Source organism: Micromys minutus (genome assembly GCF_963924665.1).
Source record: "Micromys minutus genome assembly, chromosome: 27".
In the NCBI taxonomy this organism is placed as follows: domain Eukaryota; kingdom Metazoa; phylum Chordata; class Mammalia; order Rodentia; family Muridae; genus Micromys; species Micromys minutus.
The window spans coordinates 5,369,610-5,392,580 of NC_137962.1; the positions used below are offsets into that span (position 1 = coordinate 5,369,610).

Consider the following 22,971-nt stretch of genomic DNA (forward strand, 5'->3'; position numbering starts at 1 on the left):
ATCAATATCGGGAAACAGACTGCATTGGAGCTGACTCACATTAGTTTGCAAGCTGTCCCAAGAATGGTCCTGCTATCTTCCAAGGTCTTCCTGGTGGAGGTTTAAGTAGATTTAAGGATTTCATACTTACATCAAGGCTAACAATGCTATCAATCAGGCTTTAAGGTCAGGATAGCAAACGTTGTTTTAAAGTTTTGGGAGATGATTTTATATACAATTGCACATCTTAATTGGGTTTCAACTCTGGGAGATAAAAGTAGAAGATTGGACAAAATGGAGACTGAGGATTTCCATGCATCAGGATTCCTGGCATTGTCAGTACAATGCTTTATACATGCATGTACATATGTACTAATCTATTGACAACATCAATGTAATTGTGGCATTTAGTTCAAAGAGAATGCTTGGCTGTTAGATCTCATCCAGATACAGCCATAAAGAGGTTATTTGCAGACAGAGACTGGGCAACATTTTGCTAGACCTCTGAAAAAAAGAAGCTCTTAGATTCTTAGATTCTTAGAACTATCTTTGTCTATCCAGCTCCATGATGTATATTTCCATTTTGGGATTAAAATATTCTGTGATCATGATAAATGGTCATAGATTAAGTCATTAGAACAGGAGGCATAAAGCAGCTGGGTGACATTGGATGAATCACATACATTTTTCTTCTTTTGACTTTGGTACCTATTTTGGTAAAATAGAGGAAATGGGGACCCATTGCATGACAATAAAGGGACCGGATCTATTGGGGCTGCCTGGAGAATAATTAGAGGCAAAAGATTAAGGGGTATTGGTTTAAAAAGACCATGTGTGAATTTGGAAACTAGATATAGAATAAGACAGTTGGGTCTCTGTACAGGCCTAGAGACATCACCTGTATAAATTCTGGACGATGACCACAGCAGAATAGATCAGTGGTAGTTTCAGGGCATAGCAGCCCTGTGTGCTATGCTCATGAATTTGTACCAAACCCTGCAAATATGTCTGTGTCTGCTGTGTGATGCTGGGGGCCATGGCTTGAAAGACAGCTGAGACAGCTGGAAGAGGAGCTAGGGTGACTTGAGAGCTGGCTTGCTGATGGCTGCCAAGCATCTTCCATTAGGCAGCACATGGGCACTCCTCAAGCATTATAGCTTCCAGGAGATCATACTTCCCCTCCATGGCTATTTAAGATTTTTGTTTCATCTTACTTGTTTTTTTGTTCATTTGCTTGTTTGTTTTGCCATGTTGGGAACTTGACTTTAATGCCTCACATATAGTAGACAAAGGCTCTACTAGTGAGTTATAGTTCAAGCTCCTTGAGATTTTTGAAAGAAAGTGTTCCAGCAAGCAGAGTAGAACCCGGCTTTTTACTGTGCAGCCCCGAAAGTCGCATCATGTCATTTATGTTTATTTATGTTGAACTTTATTGAAGCTATCATGACTTGGTCATGTTGAAACTCGGGGAACACAGACTCGATTGCTCAGTGGGAGAATCCTTTTAGAACTGACAGTTGTACCATAAAATCATCAGAGAGCTTAGATAAGTTTCTTGAATTAGTAGGAAGATTTTTAAAAAGTATGGAGAAGAAGCAATAAAAAGCAAAAATAACCATCATTATAGCTATCCATGTAGTATGTTGGTATGGTAGACACTTATGTATGCTTTACAAAGTTGAGGTCACTCAATTGCCACAATATTCCAGAGAGGCAGTAATATTATTATATCTGCTCCGTAGCTAAGAGAACAGGACGGCAGCTGAGATGACTTTCCAAGGTTCTTTCAGCTAATGATTTGACATAGTAGGAGCAGCAACACCGAGCATATATTGAATATTCACCAAGTGCTTGGCATGTGGAGAGCCTACATGATAAAATACACTGGGCTGTGTCAAGCCCGTGTTATGAATTGTCTTAGTTTTCCCAATAATCTGGCAATGTATATACATTTGTTGTACTGCCTTGTACCAGAGAAAGTGGAGGGTCAGTGACATTACCTGCTCAAAACCAGGATGTTAGAAAAGGCTCAGTTTCATTTTTGTCTTCCGTGAAGTCTGGAGTCTGGGATGTATTCAGTTGAGAATGGGGAGAGATGAGTTAGGGAAGGGGGTTCTATAGATTTTGGTAGAATTAGATTTGGACAAAGTTCAGTGTTTCAGTGGGCACAAAGGAAAAAATATCCTCGGATTATGAGACAATGAATATGCAATTGTAAGTGTGTGTGTGTGTGTGTGTGTGTGTGTGTGTGTGTGTGTGTGTGTTTGTTTATGTGTGTGAATGCATATGCATGTGAGTATTTGTGAGTGGTATGTGTGTATACATGTGTGCCTCTGTGTGCATTTTTTTGTGAGTGATATATGTGATCCTGTTTGTGTGTGTGCACTCAAGTAAAGCTCCCCTGAATTCAGCAAGCATCTTTGACTATCATGAGTTTATCTCTGCTGGTTCCCTGCTGGAAGTAAGAGAGGCCCATACAGCATTATGGTCCATATGGCATTAACTCCCACATCCTTCCCAGTGCTCAGCAAGGCAGTACTTCCAATTCACTGTCCAGGGAAATTGTAGAGTGATGATTAATATCTCTCCTTTACAAAGTCCCAGAGGCCTGGAGATGCAGGAAGAAAAACAGTTAGATGCTCACTCAAAATCGAAATCAGAGTTCAGATAAGAGAAAGTTGATTATGCTAATGGTATCTTTTTTTAATTAAACAACTTTATTTTAAAAAACAGAAATAAATGTACAGATTTAAAAGCATTTTTGCATAAAACTATATGAATATATATATATATATATGTGTATATATATATATATATTTGTCAGTATTGGGTCTTCATGTAGGACTATGTCCAATTTTCTGAGGAACTGCCAGACTGATTTCCACAGTGATTGTACCAGCTCACAACCCCTCCAACAGTGGAGGAGTTTCCTGTTTTTCTGTATCCTTGCCAGCATCTGCTGTCATCTGAATTTTTGATCTTAGTCGTTCTGACTGGTGTGAGGTGGAATCTCAGGTTTGTTTTGATTTGCATTTCTCTGATGACTAGGGATGTTGAGCACTTCCTTAGGTGCTTGCTAATGGTATCTTATGAAGAAATTTGTAGTAGCATTGGGGATGGAAGCAGAAAGTGAATGCATAGCCCCTTTGTGCCTAGAGTTTTCAGATAGCCTGGACTCTGCTCTGCTCACATCTGTTCACCACGACTTCCTCTTTGACCTGAAAGTCACCATGCTGATTCATCCGTCAGTCACTGAAGTCTGGATTCCCCGTGGCTGTGCTGTTCTAGAAGCCTTCAGCTGTCATTTGATGCTTATTAAGGACAGTGAGTCAGGATGGTGGCTTAAGACACAATTTCCACTCTGGTCTGTGCTCCCTTCCTCTTCTCCTTTTGCTGAACTGTTCTGAGTTTGCACATTCAGAAGGTTTTTTAGCGGGTAAGAAGAACTTGGGCTCTGGAGTATCAGAACTCAAGGGAAGTCTTAGCTCTGCAGTTTACTGTGTGACCTTGAACAGGCTTATGTGCTTTGCATAGTTGCTATAGAGCAAAGTAGGATTATACGTTTTGTGTATGATTAAATATTAGGGCTTTGCATAAGATTTAGGGAACACTCATCATGTAAAAATACCCACAATTCCCTTGCGTAAAGGATTGTATACTACATTTTTCACACTTTAGCATGTATAGATGACGGGGTGATTTTAGTGTCTTTCCGGTAGAATTCTGGGAACCATTTTCTCCCCCTTTTTTTCCCTTATTGACTGATATGGATCATCTCTTCAAAGCACTTTTCTGTGGATCTCTGGGGTGAAGGGAAGCAACAGCTCTGGACGTGGTAACATGTCTTAGCCACCCGGGCAGCTACAGCCTTGAGGTCGGCAGCCCATGTGCTGCTTCTGCTCTGTGACTCTACTGCTCTGTCCGTGGCAGAGTTTCCATCTGTTTCATTGATTGTTTGGTGACATGACTAAGCACCAGAACAAGTCTTTTGTACTTGGATGCTGTGGGGCAGAGCTGGCAGGGCCTGTGATTCCTGACTTGGGTGGGTTCTTAAGCTCTATTAGATGGCTCATCCCCACACTACCACCTAGACTATTTAGTACAGATATTACCACAGATTCCTTTGATCTCTTTAGAAGCAAAGAAGCGCTGCCTTCACATCCTTTCTTCCCTGAGCCTGACATGTAGAGACTCTTTCACCCATGACCTCTGTCCACAGCAGGTAAAGCCACCCTTTGCCATACCCCGTCTGTTCCAGGTTCTCTTTCAGCCTGATGCCTCTGTTCTTTCCAGTTAATGGACATATAAATGCTGTCCTTCTCAGTCAGCATAAAGAATGGCTCTTACCCTCCCCTGAATAGATCTAATGGAAGCAGCTAAGAAAGCGAGAGTCATAAAACAGCTATGCAACTCACTAGTTTTATATGAACAAATCGCCTAACCTCTCTCACCCACAACTGTTCATATTTGAAAGGGCGGGGATCATGCTAATTGCCCTGTTTCCCCCTCCACCCCATTTACTGTGAGAATCCAATGAGATAATGTCTGTGGAAGTGCTCTGTAAACCCAACACTGTAATTATAGCAGGATGGTGTATTATTATTAAAAACTGGTTTTCCTGATTCCTCCAGCCCCTCCTCCCTCCTTCTCCATCTCCTGAGTTGACTGGACAATGGAGACTCAGTGGAAGTGAGCTTTGGGGCAGAAAACTAGCAAAACTTCTGTTTTGCATATCCAGAAGTCAGATGACTTCTGACCCCGGGAGTGCCCTTGGCCTGGCAGCTGAGAATCCTGGTGGAAGGAGCTTTTGTGATGTGGGATGCATCACACAGTACCCAGTGAGTAAGTCCTGCGTGGGTCGGTGTTTCCAGCGACCTGGCCGCACGATGCACTTCACATATGCCGCTCTGGTTACTTTCGTTGTCGTATTGTCATTTCTTTTAGGGATCACATGTCCTGGCAGACTGCCTCCACATTTCCTTGAAAGGAACCTCTTCATTTATGTTACCAATTAGCTTAAGCCCCACACTGTTGTCTCCATTTTCTTCAAGGCTTTTCAAGTGCAAGGATTGGTATCGAGTCTTCTGGCCTTTCTCCTAGGGCTTCTGAGCTTCTCCTGTCTAAACCTTCAGCAATTTTACACTTATACAGTTATTGTTGCTATTTCTTTTTAACGTTTTAAACCTTCTTTGTCCAAAAACAGCTCATCCTAGTTCCCAACCACAGATAAAGTTGACCTGAACCCCTTTGACAATGTGAGATACCTTTTACTACACTTCTGTAGTAACTTGCTTTCCTCTTCAGGAACCACTGGTGATGCTCATGCCTCAGAGGCTGTCTTTTTCCAGAAGCTGATAATTCCACAAGACTGGCCTCACATGCAGAGTGGGGGGGGGGGTTAATATTCAGGACCTGGTCTCTGAAAGTGGAGGCTCTCAAAGATCTTAACAAATAAACACAGATGGGCAACACAAAAATGCATGCTGCTCTTAAATTTTCTCTTAGATCTTTATACATGCCAATCAGCTATAGTTGCTTAGTATTTATAGAACGCTTTCTCTGTGTTGAACCTCTTATATAACTCAAACTTCAAACTTCCCTGTGGACTCAGAAGTACTGTTATTCTCCTGCAACTTATGAAACACTGTGGCCCAGGAACTCTTGGTTATTTATCCAAGGTCACCCATCCAGTAAATAAAAGATAGATCTTGAGTCAGATTTGATTTCTTCAAAAATCCAAATTTGCTGGGCTGGACTGCATGGTCTCTGGTCTGAAATCTTAAACTATATTATGAATTAGCTTCCTGCTTTTGCTCTTCTTTTTCTTCTCCTTTTTCTTCTTTTCTTCATTTTCCTCCCCCTCCTACCCTTTCTTCTCATCCCTTTCTTCTTCCTCCTCCTCCTATTCTTCTTATTTTTCTTCTACCTCTTCTTTTTGTCCTCTTTCACTTCTTCATTCTTCTCCTTTTCTTTTGAGACAGTTTCTCCATGTTGTCCTGACTGTTCTGGAATTCACTGTGTAGATGGGCTTGAACTCAAGAACCCTCTTTACTCTGTCTTCTGGGTTCTTGGATTAATGGCATGTTCTCCCATGCCCAATGATGGCATTTTGCTCTTTCTTAATAGTTGTCTGAGAATTAAACAAGAGATAAGATACAGAAAGGCTTTAGAGTGTGTGTGTGTGTGTGTGTGTGTGTGTGTGTGAGAGAGAGAGAGAGAGAGAGAGAGAGAGAGAGAGAGAGAGAGAGAGAGAGAAAGAAAGAGAGAGAGAGGGCCACAGGTTGGTGCCTTTTTCAGTAATTTTCCATCTTATGTTTTGAGATTGGGTCTCTCACTGAGCCTTGTACTCATTGATTTGGCCAGACTGACTGACCAGAGAACTTCAGAGATCCTTCTGTCTCTGTCCCCTCAATACTAGAGTCGTAGATGTATGCTGCCATACTCAGCATTTAATGTGGGTGCTAAGAATCCAAATTCAGGTCTTCATGAATGTGCAGCAAGCACTTTACTCACAAAGTAGCTCCCCAGCTCGAGGTCTTAGATTTCCTCTTTTAAGTTCAGGGAATTTTATCCATTAAAATTAATTGCTATTTTTCTTTCTTTTTAATTAAAATGTTTTATTGGATATTCTTTGTATTTACATTTCAAATGTTATTCCCTTTCCTTCCACTACCACAACCCCTCCCCCTCCACTTGCTTCCATGAAGGTGTTCTCTTTCCCAACCACTCTCTCCCACCTCAGTTTGCATTCCCTACACTGGGAAAACACACTTTCACTGGACTAAAGGCTTCTTCTCCCACTGATGCCAGACAATGCTGTTCTCTGCTCCATGTGCACCTGGAGCCATGGGTCTCTCCATGTGTGCTCATTGGTTGGTGTTTTAGTCCCTGGGAGCTGTGGAGGGTTCAGTTGGTTGGCTTATTTTCTTTATGGTCTTTGCAGACACTAGGGACATTAACATATAACTGAGTTTCTGGAATTTTGTTGGTGTTTTTATTTGTTTGTTGTTTGTTTTTCTTTTTTTAACAGAAGATCTTACTGTTACTGTGTAGTCTGGGCATCTTTGAATTCACCATTTTCTGTCTCAGCCTCCCAGTGCTGGAATGCCAAGTGTGACCCAGCATATGTAGCATATCTGAGTTTAGCTGAGGAACCGGTCACTTCCTGGGAGATGGACAGCCCATCCTTTGTCAGTTGAACCTATCTTTCCAGAGAAGCCTGTCGTCCTAGAGCAGTGATTCTCAACCTTCCTAATGATGCAACCTTTTAATAAGTTCCTCATGTGGTGACCCTCGATTATAAAATCATTTCATTGCTACTTCATAACTGTAATTTTCATAGTGTTACAAATCATAATGTAAATATCTGATTTTCAGGATATCTGGTACATGGTGGTTGCAATGGAATCTTAACCCACAGGTTGTGAACTGCTGCTATAAAATACACTTGCATAGGATCATTAGAAAAAAATCTAGCCCCAATCTTCCATATCTTTTTGGCTACCTTATAGCAGCTGCTATGTGGGCATGTCACCCTGACTACATTCTAGGCTCTGGACTCTTATATATTTCTCTAGACAGGATGGCATGTGGATCTCTGAACTCTTTTTTTTTTTTTCTTTCACAAAACAAAGGTTAAAGTCTCAGTCCCCATCAGGTGAGAACCTGGGGCCAGAGGCAGCTCTCCATTTCCTTAACCAATGATAACTGAGGCCAAAGATTCAAGAATTAGGATGTTCAGTGTACTGCCCATTGGAACCATGGGAAATGTAACGAGTCCAACTTTGATAACACACCATGTTCACATGAATAAATGGCGTCAGGAATGACTGTGGAACTGAATCCCAACTGACCTATGCAGAGAACAAGGGAAAAAATGACAAATGTAAAGAGCAGGGGTGGGTCACAATGTGACAATGTTCATTTATATATGGAAGAAAATCTGAAAGTGTGATGGGTAAAAGTGCTTATCTTGAGGTCATGAAAGTATGGGGACTTTTCTTGTTCTAAATTCTCTAGTTAGGGGAGGAAGTATAACTTAGTGGTTATGGAAATGGACTTCAGAATCTAACTGGTCTGGCTTCTGTCTTTTGTCACTTGAGAGCGTTGTCACCTGAGTTTCATTATTTGTAAAACAAGAACCATGATAGTGTTTGCTCCCTAGCCTTCTTGGGCTTTGTGGTGGGGGTTCTAGCTGTATGCTTGATGCTCTTCTAAGCAGTCTGCATGTGCCTTCTCAATCATTGTTTGAACTCTACACGTGAAGAAGCAGAGAGGCCAAGATATTTCTCTAGTCCTACGATAGCTGTTACCATTCTTGGCACACTAGTTCATTGATGATGGCCAACATGGAGTTTGTTCTGTCATCCACATCTCCCTGCTGACTCATTCTGGACCCATTTTCACTATCTCCGCCCCACCCCCAGAATTTTCTTACTGGCACGTGTCTTCTATCCTCTAGATGTTTTCAGTCTTATACTTACTTGTTAGGGTTTTTTTTTTTTTTTTTTTTTGAATGAACTAATTATTGAGAGAGCAGGTGGATGGGCATTCAAATCATACCACTGAATATGAGGAAGTATAAGAATAAACCTCATGACATGGCAGCGAGGAGTTACCAGTTACCTCTATTTCTCACCACAGAGGCCCAGGCATGGACTTAGCATTTGTCTCTTGCTAATCATCTGGAGAAAGTGCTAGTCCTAATGAGATAGTGGGTAAGCAGAAAGGCTAGTCAGTGAGAATAGCATCATCCTGGGATCCTAGAGGAAGCTACAAGAGAGGGGACAGTGATGTGAGAACAGAAAGTAGAGAACTGATGTAAAAACTGGCAGAGCTGGTGAGCTGCCAGAATTGGGGTCTCATCTTTGCTTTTTCACCTATGGCTTAATACAGTCTTTGAGCATCATTTTCTTCTCCTCTGTCTCCCTCCTTCTCGCTCCCCATGTCCTTCCTGCTTCCTTTTTTGTAAGATGCATGTGTGTATCTATTGCTCACTTGCTGTGGTACACATGTTAAAGTGAGAGGACAACCTTGAAGCAACATCTTACCTAGTTTGCCTTTGAGATAAGTAAGCCAGCTTCACTCAATGAGGAGTTTTTTATTTTTACTTTTTAAATTTCCATTGCCCATCTTGTCATAGTAGCCCTGAGATTATAGGTACATGTTTAAACACTCAGATTTTTACTTGGGTTCTGAGGATTTGAACTCAGCTCTTTGATCTCGTGTGGCAAGCAGTTTACTCACTCTGACCTTTCTTTGCAGCCTGAACTTTGTTTTCTGATGTTCAAGATGCTGCAGTTGAGTGAATAGATTTTAGCAAATCCATGTAGGGACACATAAGGCAGGAATATGCAAGCACTGGGTTCAACTGAGAGGTCCTGGCTCAGTCAACCTGGATCACCCTGGTAGAGAGTGATCAAGAAAGTCTCTCAGTATTAGCCTTAGGCCTAAACATGTATCCACAGGCATGCCTGCACATGTGGGAATCTATATACACAAATGCATGAACACCCTATGCACATATCCCCACATACACATGAAAAAGGGTGAAATGCAATGCCTTATATGTAGTAGACATCTGTTTACTCTTGTTTGAATTTAAACGGTCAGTATTATTGTTTTCTTTGCTTTTTTTTTCTTATGTAGAAAAGGGCGATATAACCTCTATGTAGTCCAGGGAGGTCTTAAACTCACAATTATTTCTCAGGAATTTGAGTAACTGAGATTTATTATCATGTATTGCATCCATCTTCAATATTATCATAATTATTACCATTTATTTATTCATTTAGTCATGGGTCAAATGTGTTGGTAATATTCTAGTCAGGGTTCTAGTGGCTTGTGCGCTGTGGCCTGGCTAATCCAATCATGGATGTTTCCTAAGAGAAAGGCCAAATGCCTGGTGGTTGCTCAGTCCAGGAGACTGGATATGTCAGCTAGTCAGTCTGGGTTGGTATCTTCAAGAAGTAGGAACTAAGGCCTCAGCATCAAGACAGATAACCTGGCCAGCCGAAGTGAGGACAAGTAGGTAAATAACAAAAGCTTGCTTATTCCATGTTCTTTTATGTATGGCCCGGGTTTAGGGTGGCTCTTCTGACCTCAAATGATTTAATCAAGAAGAATCCCCTTCTTCTATGCCCAGATACTTGAGTTTCAGTTGATTCCACATGTGGTCAAGATGAGCTTGACCCCTGCTTCTGAAGATGCGTGCTTCAGCTTACCCAGACATCCGCATTGCACAGCCCTTGACTTGCCCCTTATGTATGACTTTTTTTTTTAGATAAAACCACAAACCCACATGGGCAATTAGAGATTCCCAGTGGCAGCAATTTAGGATGATTTTGACTAATTGCTTTCCTCTGTGAAAGAGGACATCGTCTTTGACAGCTGGCCTGAGAAATCAGCTGTGTTTGAGGAGACTTTCTGTTCTGGCTATGAAAATGGTCGGGGTGGGCAGTGAGCTGCTCTAGTCAGAATGTTGTGTCTGCTTTAGACCTGCACTGGCCAAACCCTGAGCTCTGGAAGACACTGCACTGAGTCAATAGGCCTTTGAGTATGTGGAGTTATATCCTCACTCACAGTTTAACAAGTTTAACAAGGGTTGCTACTGAGAGGATCCCTAGACAAGGAAAGGATGGAACATCTGATGACCTTATATTTCCTCTCCTAAAGTCCATTGGGAGTAAATTGTGTGGCCTCTTCTTTCCCTCCCTCATTTCTTCTTTTCTCCCTTCTCCATCCCTTTCCTTCTCTTTCCCTCCCTCCCTCCCTCCCTTCCTCCCTCCCTCCCTCCCTTCCTTCCCTTCTTTCTTTCTTTTTCTACTTTTCTGCCTCAGAGAAAGAAATATACCACCAGAGGAAAAGGAAATCAATTTACATTCTTACTTTCTTCTAAGGGCAAAAGAATGCACTGGTTTACTCCCAGGACTCCCTTTCCATCTCTGTGGTCATCAGTGGGTGGAGTTAAGTGCGATAAGGCTGGGAAGGGTCTTGTTGCCACACTTTGTGCTCCTGTCTTTCTGGATGTGGTTTGTGTCACCTCTGAGCACTGTTTCTGTTCTCCTGAAATCGTGTTTACAGTGAATGTAGCATGCTGGGATCACACAGTGAAACTGTAGGGGGTGTCTGAGTTCACATGTCCTGCATTCCAGGCAAATGTTTTTAATATTGAGCAATGCTATGGTTTGCCAGGGTGAGGTCTATGCAATTGGAATGCCACTGAAAAGGAAAGTCCCGGACAGATAGTGACTCAAATCATCTCCTCCACTCACAATCCTTCGGGCTGTAATTCCTTCTCAATTCCCTCATGATAAATACAGCTCAGTGTCCTTACTGACCGCACAGCTCTTATTGGCTCTGATAAGTACAACTTCCCAAGAGATAGGGACACAAACTGTCATATTTTGTTGAGTCATGTGTGCTCAGCAACTCTTTCCCAAACATTGCATCAGTAATTGGCAGCTCCCAGGTCTCTGCTGAATGACACTCCATGCCCAGGAAAAGCTCTATCCATTTCATTAGAAAAAAAAAGTTGTCTCCTCTGCCTGGCTGTGATAGGAGGCTGAACCCCCGAGGGAGCAAAGACAAACTGCACTTTCAGATAAGTTAGAAAACGATGGTTATTGTAATTTCCACCTACACTGGTCTCCTAGCAACAAGACAGCTGGTGGCTTCTATCAGGAAAAGGAAGCCTGAAACTTGGGGGAGCCCATCTGAATTCTTGTCTGCAGTCTGATTTATTTGAAGCTTGGCTGCATTCTTGGGTGTGGAGACCCAGAAGTCCAGTCATCAGAGCATTCTCTGACCTTCACTTGACCTCCATCAGTGAGCAGATAGAGGGAGAGCAGTTGAGAGGTGCTTACACAAGATCCTTTAACAAGAATCTGCTTGGTTGGGAATGGATATTTCCTGATTTGAGGAGGGGCAGTTGAAAGCCTGCCTGTGACATAGAGTGAAATCCCAGAAAAAGCAAGGAGCTAAGTGGGTATCAGAAGTCAGGGCTCCTACTGGTGTCAACCTCTCCCTGAGGAGGACAGGCAGTGAGTCCTTGTGCTCTTTTTCTCACACAGTGTTGCCTTTTTCAACTATAAAGCAAAGGAACTGAAATAGTTGTTCTCTCAAAGTTGTATGCCTATATGTGGTTTTAAATAATTTCCCCAACATACCATCATATGATCAGCCTTTCTGTCTGTCTGTCTGTCTGTCTCTGCTTCTCTCTCTCTCTCTCTCTCTCTCTCTCTCTCTCTCTCTCTCTCTCTCTCTCTCTCACACACACACACACACACACACACACACACACGCACACACACAAATTCACCAATGTTGAGCAAGAATTCAAATCCAGGTCTGGATCCTACCCTATGAAGTTACAATATTCACATGCAGCAGCAGCTATGTGGCTGATATCCATGTCTTGTCCAATGGTTCTACTCTCAACTATTAGTCTATGGGAGTAGAACTGCGACATTCTTTAACAGAGACCTTAGTTATACTCTGCCTTTAACATCTAGTAGACTCAGAAGTCTCCAGTAGGAAACAGAAATAAGAGCCTTTGAGTAGCTGCTACAATGTGGATTAGGAACCACTGACATGATGTTCATACTCAGTGCCTGTTCCACAGTAAGAGCTCACTAAACAAGGAAGGGAGGTGGAAAGACAGACAGAAAGAGAGGCAGGTAGAAGACAGACAGGCACACAACAAACACAGAGACAGAAAGAGAGAGAGACAGAGAGAGAGATATTCGTTATAGATCCTTGGAGTGTAGAGACTTGTTCTAACTGTTCCCCAACCTTGGTATGTTTGTGGCACACAGATAAGAACTAACTTCTTTAGCTAAACAAATTCAGCACACACATACACACACATACACACACGTGCCCACCCAGACACACACTTGAACACACACAGACACACACACACCCCCACTTATGCATACACACACATGCACATAGGTATGCTAAAGAATAATGGACATCAGGACCCAGTCTTTTCAGGACTTTTGAGGCAGAGCCTTCATTTTAGAGCCTCACTCCACAGCTAAGGTTACTAAAACGATCTGACAGCGATTGATATTTCATACACCATTTAGTGTTCTTCAGTAATTCCTGAAATATGCATTTTTTGGCTTTGCCCAACACTCTTGATTTCTCCCACACTGGTCAGATAACATTAGGGTACTTCTCACCACCCCCCTGCCTCTCTTCTTTGCTCATCCGTCATTATGTCACCCCCCCTTTTACATCATTGTTTCAGAGCAACTTTTCCAGATAGTTTGCTACTCTTCACAACTGTGAGACTCAGGATGTGAGTAAAGACAGCAGAATGGAGAATGACAGCCAAAAGTGTAACTTCCACATCTTTATTCACATGAGTTGTGAGGTGATGGGGTGGTATAGGCCTTTAATCTCAGCCTGTGGGAGGTGAAGAAAGGAGGGTCAAGAGTTCATTGTCATCTCTGACTGAATGGCAAGTTTAAGATCAGCCTGTACCACAAGATAATTTGCTTTCAGATGAATAAATAGGTAACTAGACAACTAAATGTAGAGCATAAGGGGAGGAACATGCCAGACATCTTTTATCAAAGAGTGAACTTGCTGCTTTGAAACGGTAAAAACCTCACCTACTCCTGTATCACCACTCTGGAGCCGTGAGTACTTCCTGGGTTTTTGCCTTTAGGCTCAGGATATACTTTTTATTTCTTGTTGTTAATGACCTTGGAGGATGAATACCAATGATGAGACCTCAATTTCAAAGGGCATAGTTATTGACACTTAGACAGATTAACTAGTGAACCCGTATAACCTGAGTTATACCTGGCATAATGAAGATTTCTACTTGGGTAGCATGACTCCAGAGCAAACTCTGCTGGCGGGTATGGTCTACCAATTTACTCAGTGTCCCTAGGGTTTTGTGATCCCCTGCTGATCTGGAGCCTCCTTTTGGCTCATCTTGAGGGCATCAGATCATTATGGTAGGACACATCATTGCCTCTTAGATTAAGAGTCCAGAAGCTAGACAAGCAGCAGCCACTGGAGTTTAAGAGTGAAAAGACTTTTCATAAGGTCCCTGTGATTATTGAACTCCAGCTGTGGAGCATAGCCTATTATTAGGTTGTGACATCAAGTTAATAGTTCATGACCCACAGTGCAAAAAAGTGAAATGAAATACAACAGACAGTAGTAGAGGCAGTGGGTCAGTGGGCCATGGCGCACTTGTATGTCATCGATATGTGTATATGGTTTGAGTCACTATGGAAAAGAAGTTTTTATTGATGGTTATACCTGCCCATTCTTTCTTTCTTTCTTTTTCTCTTCCAATTCATGTTTTATCTAAAGAGGTTTCATGTACTGTGTGGGGTGTGGGGGGGAGACATAAAAATAAATTAGAATGAATTTCATGAAAGTCTCTCTTCCAGGTTCTATCTGTTCCCTGTTTTGTTACTTTATGTAATATTTCACATTCCTAACAGAGGTGGGCAACACAAGTCTTGTTGTTGCCACGTATGCTTAGCACCCACTAAACAGAAGAGAATCGAAGAGCCACTGAGGTCTACGTCAGAACTGTGGTGTGTTGGATAGTGATCCATTCTTGTATGATATGGCATTATACCCAAGAACTGGTATGCATGTAGGTGTGCACGCAGAGCTGGGCAGACTAGTGTAGAATAGGCAGGAGGATTAAAGGTGTGGTTACGGCTGTCTGTTTTAAGACATTTGTAGGGGTTAGTGTGACAACTTATTACTTATACTGTCTTTACAAATGATGTTCAGAATTGAGAAAATTATTTAAAGAAATGTAGTAAATGTTGCTATCTGATGAGTCTAGAGGAATAAAAGCTGGGTGGCATAGTGGGGACAAACATGAACAGGAGAGATTATCCTTTGGTTCAGATCAACAGCGTAAGTACAAATGTGACAGAAATTTAGTTGACAGTATTACAGGGCTCAAAGTCCAGGGTTGTTAAGTAACTTATCTCTGAGTAGTCACCACATCCTGGGCCCAAACTCAAGGTAAATGTGGCTGCACTCAGGTTTTTGTGGACATAACATTATGGAGTTATAATCTGGGCATAACTGGGGCAGAGTTTACAAAAAATGGTTCAGTATTTATTCAGAGTTTACAGCCTCCAAGCTAAGTCTCTTTCTCTAATTCCTCATTCTAGCTTAGTCCCATGACTTACTTTGAGAATCAGAATATGACAGAAATTACTTGTCATTTGAACCTATTTCCCAACTTTCAGCACTCTGGTGTGTGTGTGTGTGTGTGTGTGTGTGTGTGTGTGTGTGTGTATGTGTGTGTAAATAAGACATGGTTAGTCTTCTGGAAGAAGGCAGTGATGAAGGTCCTTATCTGTCCCAGTCAAAACCATCCTGTCCCAACCAATAAAGCCACTTGCCATCTGTATAAGCCTATTTGAGATCAAGCACACTCATCTTGTGCTAGAGCTGCTAACCTGAGAATTGAGACCTTCTTTTTGAAATAGCCTCAGAGCCTAGCAGATACATGCATAGCCCTGTACTAACATACCCGTTCTGAGGGTCCTATCACAGCCATGTCTGAGTATAAGAAACATTAACTAGAAGCATTCACAATCATTATCTAGAAACACACACACACAAACACACACAGTGTTCAGTTCAGGTTGATGAGCAAGGCACTGTGGCTCTGAAAACCTTCTGGATAAAATGTTAAGAAAGCTATATACTGCCCAAGTTAGCCTTGAACTCCTTAATCTCCAAAGTGAATAGACGAGATTACAATTTCCTGCTGTGTTGGCTCAGCTTTATGAACTCCAGGTTGTTCAGAGTAGCTAGCACTATTTCCAGATAGCAGAGGACTAGGCATAAATGATCTTATCTTTCTGTTCTAGGACCCAGGCTCTCATTTCCTCTTTAACCATTAATGGGAAGATGAGGAGACAGGATCTTTGCATTTTTGGTGGGTCTAGAGAACTTGAGTGATCTTCATAGCTAGCTGTAACATTGAGAGCAGGTACACCTGTCTTGGTGCACAGCTGGATGGTGGCTCTTTCAGAAAACAGGCAAATAGCATGAATTCTCCATATTGTTCCTTTAGGTCCAGTGTTTAATTGTTTTGTCACATCTCTTTGGGAAATGACAACCACAAAATACAGAAATAAAAAAACAAAGGTCAGTTTTAAGAAACTTAACTTTAAGAGTGAAGAACGTTTGCAGAAGTAGGGCCTTGGCCTCTATCACATGGGATTGGACACTAGGTAAATAAAGCAAACAAACAAATAGAAAGAGAGACAAAGAATTCAGAACTTTGATAGTATACGAATTGACTACAGTTCTTAAAGGATTACATCCATTTTTACTGAAGCCACTCGGTAGGCAGTGTGAACCTTGCTCCTTGGACCTTGTCTTAATATTTTCCTGGGCTATGTGACCTATTTTGGTCAGTGTGCAGAGGCAGGAGTTACAGAGAGGTAGACTTGGTCCTTCAAATGACGTCACCTGTTTCCATTTATTCCTATGAACTTCTAACACCATGATAACAGCATGTCCTAATCAGCCCAATGATCCCAAGCTAGAGGAGAAACAGTAGAGCCACCTGCAGCATACAATGAATCCTTCACAGCTAGTCCACACATTTACACCTGAGAAATTAATGCCTCCTGTTTGATGTCTCCAAGGCTTAGATAATGAGTCTTAACCAGCAGCAGCTGAAGAGCACACTTCTGAGACTAAACTTAGCAGAAGGACTGGCAGCATCACCAGTTCCAGATTCCTGATTCACGGAAGGACTGTGTTTCCAAGCAGGATGAGGTGGTGGAGTGAGCTGCAGGGGAGGCTCTGCTTTATGCAAGTTGTTCATGGCTTTTCAGGCAGCGATCCCGGGTTCATGCATAATGACTATGGTATTTGGAGGAAGGCTTGTGGTTTATTTCAGTTGTGTTTCAGCAGCTGGGAGGGTGAATATTGGGTTGTGTGCATGAGTGTGTAGAAAGGAATTGCAGAGTAGAGACTGTGGGGAAGGTTGGATGCCTCATTAAAGTGTTGTCCTTGGATTCAAACTACTGGGCACTTGTCATTCAAACTGTTTCTGCTCCCACTGGTCTCTTAGTCCTCCTCAGGAAGATCCAACTCACCACGTTCTTACTAGCATGAATCTGAGTTCAGGGGCCACCTACTGGAACCCCAGGTTTTTGGGTCTCTGGACAAAGAGGCTGTATCCAGGGGCACATGGTGACACAGCAAAAATCGAGACAGTTTATTGAAAGGGAGACACTCTTGGGAGTGGGCTAGATAGTTGCAGAAATATACTGTCAAAACTACTGGCCATGAGATTCATGGACCTTTATGGGTCATTAATGTAGCACGTGCTTCTCTTGCTTGTACAAGATTATTCTGTGACAATTATGTTAAGTATCTGTTGTATGTAACCTTTCCAGTACTTCTCTGCTAACTGGCTTCACAGGTTTCACTGGCTTCTTTCACGTTCATCTTGATGTAGTTGTTTTTTTTTTTTAGTTCCCTATTCTTCTACCACTGAGTTTAATTTGTATCTTCCATATCCATGACATTTCTATCCTGTGAGGACCAATACCACTTTAAATTCTTTAAGCTGAGTATAGGTGTATAATGTCTTAACATTCTTTTTGACTTTCTAGGCTGACTTACACTTTTCCACCGGCTCACAAAACATGGAGTTTGTTGCTCTCACTAAGGCCCTGCTTTTAAAGTTGAGAGCCTGGAGAAGGCTGAGAGCATGGTTCTGCTCCTATCTACCCTTTTCCTGGCGGGAAGTATTTCTCAAATGCAACGGATTTCATTGTCTTTCTTCTGTAAGTTTGAACCCCTGCAAACTTTGATACGCACAGTCTCATAGCTCTCTAGTGCCTGACTTTCATTTATTCAGTCATCATCTGGTAATTGAGTCTTATTGAGTCAACAAAGCCCACTCTTTGCTATTCATGTGTGTGTGTGTGTGTGTGTGTGTGTGAATGTGTGTACATTTTTTGGTACTATTCAGTTGCTCCCTGACATCTTCTACCATGTGCTGTTTTTTTGCTCTCTCTCTCTGAGTCCTTAAAGATCACTCTCACATGAGGACTCTTGCTATCCCTTTGGCTATGATTTCTTCCTCAGTCTGTTAGTCTTCTTAGTCTGTTCTTCCTCAGATCTCAGTTTGAGTCGCCTTGACTGTCCTGAGTATTTATTCTGAGGGCTCGAGCTTCTTTCTTCTATCACACCTTCTAGTCTTTGCTCTCAAACTGTCAATACATTCTGAATGTCTTGTATCCCTCTTTCTCCTCCCTCCCCTCTTTTTCCACCCTTCCAGTCTTCCTTCTTTTCATATAATGCTTAATTCTTGACTTTTTTTTTCTCTAAAATACAATCTGAGGTGCTAGTATGACTGCTCATGGTGCTATGTGGAGAACTGAGGTGGGACATAAAATTAGCACTTGGCTTGGTCTGTAAGCAAAGATGTGGAAGTTAATGAAACGAGAGGGAGATATAGCACTACAGGTTGAAGCTACCTGAAGATGCAGGACCATAATGTCCTCATTGGTTCTTTTGACTCTCTGGAAGCTGGTTCAATTGAAATATGCACACAACTACACATACAGCATGCACAAATATCCCAAACAAACAAACATCATACTCTATGTTTGTGTAGTTTTCAGAGCCTTCTGCAACAAATATTATCTTAACATATATGAGGACAGTGACCAGTGGGTCTGTTAAGCTTGAATTACCACAGCAGCAATTTTCCTTAATAATCATATTCAGGTCAGTATCCAAGGTCTGGATGCTGTGTGACAAAGTAAGACAGTCTCCAGAGGGTCCCAGTGTGCAATGGCTGGCTCAGCAGACTTACCAGGAACACTTAGCTCTTTGGCTCCAGCCGTTCTTAATGTCCTCCTAGGTTTGTGTCTAAAACTAATGGTAGAGAAAAGAGCCCCATGGAGTTCAGCTTGACTGTGAAATCAGTGGAACTCCTCTGATAGAGAAAGTAAGTGGGGAAGCCAGAGCTGACCTCCCTGGGGCTGTTTAGGGGCCAAGGGTTCAGGGAGTGCTTCACACAGGATATCTAAAGTTGCCCAACTTCCAGGAGGATCTAATTAGCAAACATTTTCAAAGGGATCAAGCTGACTCCTGAAACAAAGTCTGCCATACACAGCCAAGGTGGGTGAGTAAATGTTTAAAGGGTATGCCTGTGTAGGTGGAGGGAAGAAAGAGGAAAGACCAGGAAGAGATAGGTGCTAACTTTGGAACACTGTTGTGTAACTGCCCTTGACCTAGCCCCTTTCAGTAGTCAAACAAGCTTCTGTGGAACTCACCAGACTCTCAACCAGGCTGTATCGACAGAGAACCAACATACAGACACCCACGCTATCCTAGTACCATAGTAATCACCACAATGGTTTAGGATATTTGGTTTCTGCGAGAGCTGCATAAGGGTCTGGAATGGGACACCGTACATTGGAAAACTCCTGTTAATATGCAATCAGTAGTAAAAGTTGGTCTTTACCCCAGCAATGGTGTCATTATATGGACTAACTCTCTGGGGGTGGTGTTTAAGGCTACATGGATGTCTGTCCACTGCTCCTCTACAGAAGGTCAGCCTCATCTAAGGGCTTTTTCATATTCTTCATGCATTCTCAGTTTTTGTGGCCAATTATCACACAGCTTTTGCACCACACTGTGTTAGAACAGCAATTAGCAGGACTCCCTGGGTCTCAAAAAAGGCTCTGGGAGAATTAAAGTACAGGCGGACAAATGACCTGTTACGAAATGCACCTCCAGTGCTGGTCCTCTGACTAACCTGGGACAGAAAGACTTTCAGCACTGAACTTAAAAACCTATAGTCATACATGGATTTAAGTTCATTTTCTGGAGAAAATTCTAATGGAGAACAATGCAAACTATTATTATTATTATTATTATTATTAATTATTATTATTATTATATTTTGTTTGTTTTTAGAGGATACATGCATGCACGTGTGCATGCACGTGTGCATGCACTGTGTGTATCTGTGTTTGAGCAAGAAAATAACTTTCAGGAGTTAGCTCTCTCTTCCCACTATATGGTTTCTATATGAGTCCTGGAGACTGAACTTAGATCATAACACTTGGCAACAACCATTTTATTCTACTTAACCATTTTGCCAGCCTATGAGTGAGACCCTTAATAAGTTTTATTTGAGGTGACATAACAAGGGAGAAAAACAAATTCTGTCTTCTGGGCACCTGTGGTGTCGCAGTCATACTGCTGACCACCATCTATTTATTATCTCATCTAACTTCACAGTGAGTTTGAAAACCAGGCACTATGACCACTGTACAAGACAAAACTTGGAGACATCTGCTATGCCATATGAGTCCCAGTTCCTTTGCTTTCCTCTGGCTGGTTCTAGGATTTGACCTCTCACAATGAAATGAGCAAGATATCATTCAGTTAGCATTAGACAGGTACAGGAGCAGCAAAGGAATGAGCCACTTACAATGAAGGTTTTATCTCTCCTGGGAAAATGGGAATTTCCTATTTGGAGAGAGTGGCTTTGCTTTGAATCTTCTGGCTACTTCCTATGACGCTCTTGTATGTTATGCTAGTTCAAGACTTAATACTTCTATTGGAACGAAAGAAACCTTTTCATTTCCTCGGGTGATCATTCTCAGGAAAGAGCTAGTTTTGGAGGAGGCAGACTCTTAGCAAAAGCATACTCCCACCTTTCCACTGTACTCTGAGAGCCTGAGTGAATTGTCATGCAGAAGCATCACTTGCTGCAGTTTCCTATCATCTGATAGACACAGAAAGGAATGGGGCCAGCCTTTCTGCTCCATCTTTTGGAGAGCTGATGCCATAGGCTGAGTTTTAAGAAGGAACTTCAGTGGGGAACCTTTGTATGCCACTCTGATTTCTGAAGCTATGAGGAAAGTCTAGTCAACCCTGTGGCAAATGCCGTGTCAGGAAGGATGCAGAAAATGTAAATCAAATGAATGATACATTCCAGCTTAGGAGGTAGGTAGGCATTTTTAGCTGATGCTGAAACTCTGGGTTTTGTTTATCATCTGCCCAGATATGGACCGAGCACATACATAGAGAAATTCCCTAGGACCGTACTCTTTTTTACCACCTTTCTTCTTTTTCTTTGGAACAATGAAATAACAGCAAATAGAAAAACATCTTGCAATCAGTTTACTTGGAGCCAAGCCTGAGCTTCATATATTTTTCCCATGAGTTAATTGAGTTTAATAATTGCATCTCTTTAAACTGAGTTCTTGTTACTCTTTTAAAGAAAAGCTGACTTAGTGCCTTCAGAGCTTAGCATGTGGTATGTTGTGGTGGAAGTCTCTGTAAAGTCTGCTTCTCATTTTTCCCACGCTAGGTTTTTCAGAGTGCTGGAGACACACATATATGAAATTTGAGCAGCACTAGTGGAATCCTTCAGATAGATTACTGTTTCTAGAAACAAGAATGAAATTATAATCTTTCAATGAACTTTTGTAATATCTTCTTCATCACTTTCTAAGCAACCTTTGACTTTCCTATTTCTACTAACTTTGCCCTACACAGTACAGATCACCATTACAATAGGCTAGTCATTGATGTCCCTGAAAGCTGTCACTATCTAGGCCGGCTCAACTTACACACAACATGCATTCATTTCCTTAGCAAATGCATATCAGATAGCTGTTAGGACTTTAGAACCATGGTAGATGTTGAATATTTTCCTAGTGAGTTCAAATATCCACCTCTCACTTTGAATTCTATCCCTTTTATTCCTGATGCTTTGAGTGTTCAGTGTTCTGAATCATATACATGCATACTCTGACTAGACCAGTCTCTTCATCACCTTTGCCTTTGTTTTCCTGTTCCTCCTCAAGCTATGCCCTCTCATCTCAACCTCACTTTTTCTAACCTAATAATGAACCAAAAGCTTAGGTAATAATTTTTTCATGAAACTTTCTTGTCTCTCCCTTGCAAAGACCCTTGCTGCTTAGTGCCTTTCAAGTTGCAAATTAAATTTTCAAGTACATGTTTTACCCCCTAAATACCTGAGAATTGATTAGCTATTAACATAATACACATGTTGGAAATAACCCATTTGCTATTGGGAATATTTAAAACATTACTTCAGATGTATTTTTATCTAACTCTTATTAATGATGTACTTTCCAATTTGAGAAAAGATTCCACCTTCTGCAATAATTACAGTGGAAATACAGTAAGTTAGACCGGCCTTGGGAGCACCATGGCAGGTAGGTAAAAAGTTGTGACCTTGCATATATAAGTAGATTCTAATTCTGAGAGTAAAATGTCTAATACGGAAATTTTTGTTATGTCTCTCTATGCTTCATTTTAAAAAATAGAAGATAGAAGTAATGGAGATTAATTCTATTCTCCAATTTACAGAGAGCAGTTGTAGAAATAGTTATAGACTCTCTCTCTCTCTCTTTCTCTCTCTCTCTCTCTGTCTCTCTCTCTCACACACACAGAGTGAGAGTGAGTGAGTGAGTGTGTGTGTGTGTGTGTGTGTGTGTGTGTGTGTGTGTGTGAGAGAGAGAGAGAGAGAGAGAGAGAGAGAGAGAGAGAGAATCCTTTGTGCTTATGAGATGTGCCCATTATTAAAATCGACCATGGATGCTTTCGTTATGATATAGAAGCAATGACAGTATTTGGATCATTGTACTATCAAGGATGTATCTCAATCTACTGTTCGATGGGTCTCATAGGTTTTTATTTGGAGAGTTGTCTGGCATCGAATTGCCTTCCTTGTTAGATAAAGAGGGCTTTTTTTTTTGTTTTTTGTTTTCCAGTACCATATATAGAATCCAGGGCTTCATACATGCATGGCAAGCACTCTACCATGGAGCTACATCTTCAGCCAAATTCCTTTTATTTTGAGATGGGCATACTAATGGCTTGCCTTATACTTTGTGCCCCTAGCTATTCTTGGATTTTTGAAAAAAAATTAGATTATGTTTATGTATCTATATGTGGTGGTGGAGTATCTAT

General features: G+C 41.6%; 1 pseudogene across 1 annotated transcript in view; it reads left to right on the top strand.

Moving 5' to 3' along the window:
• The first annotated feature begins 3,095 nt into the window (after positions 1–3,095).
• Positions 3,096–22,971, top strand: part of LOC308438118 (PRAME family member 12-like) — a 59,560-nt pseudogene continuing 39,684 nt past the window's right edge. Inside the window, exon 1 of the transcript in view lies at positions 3,096–3,303. The product of the transcript in view is annotated as a PRAME family member 12-like (transcript). The remainder of the gene's footprint in view (positions 3,304–22,971) is intronic.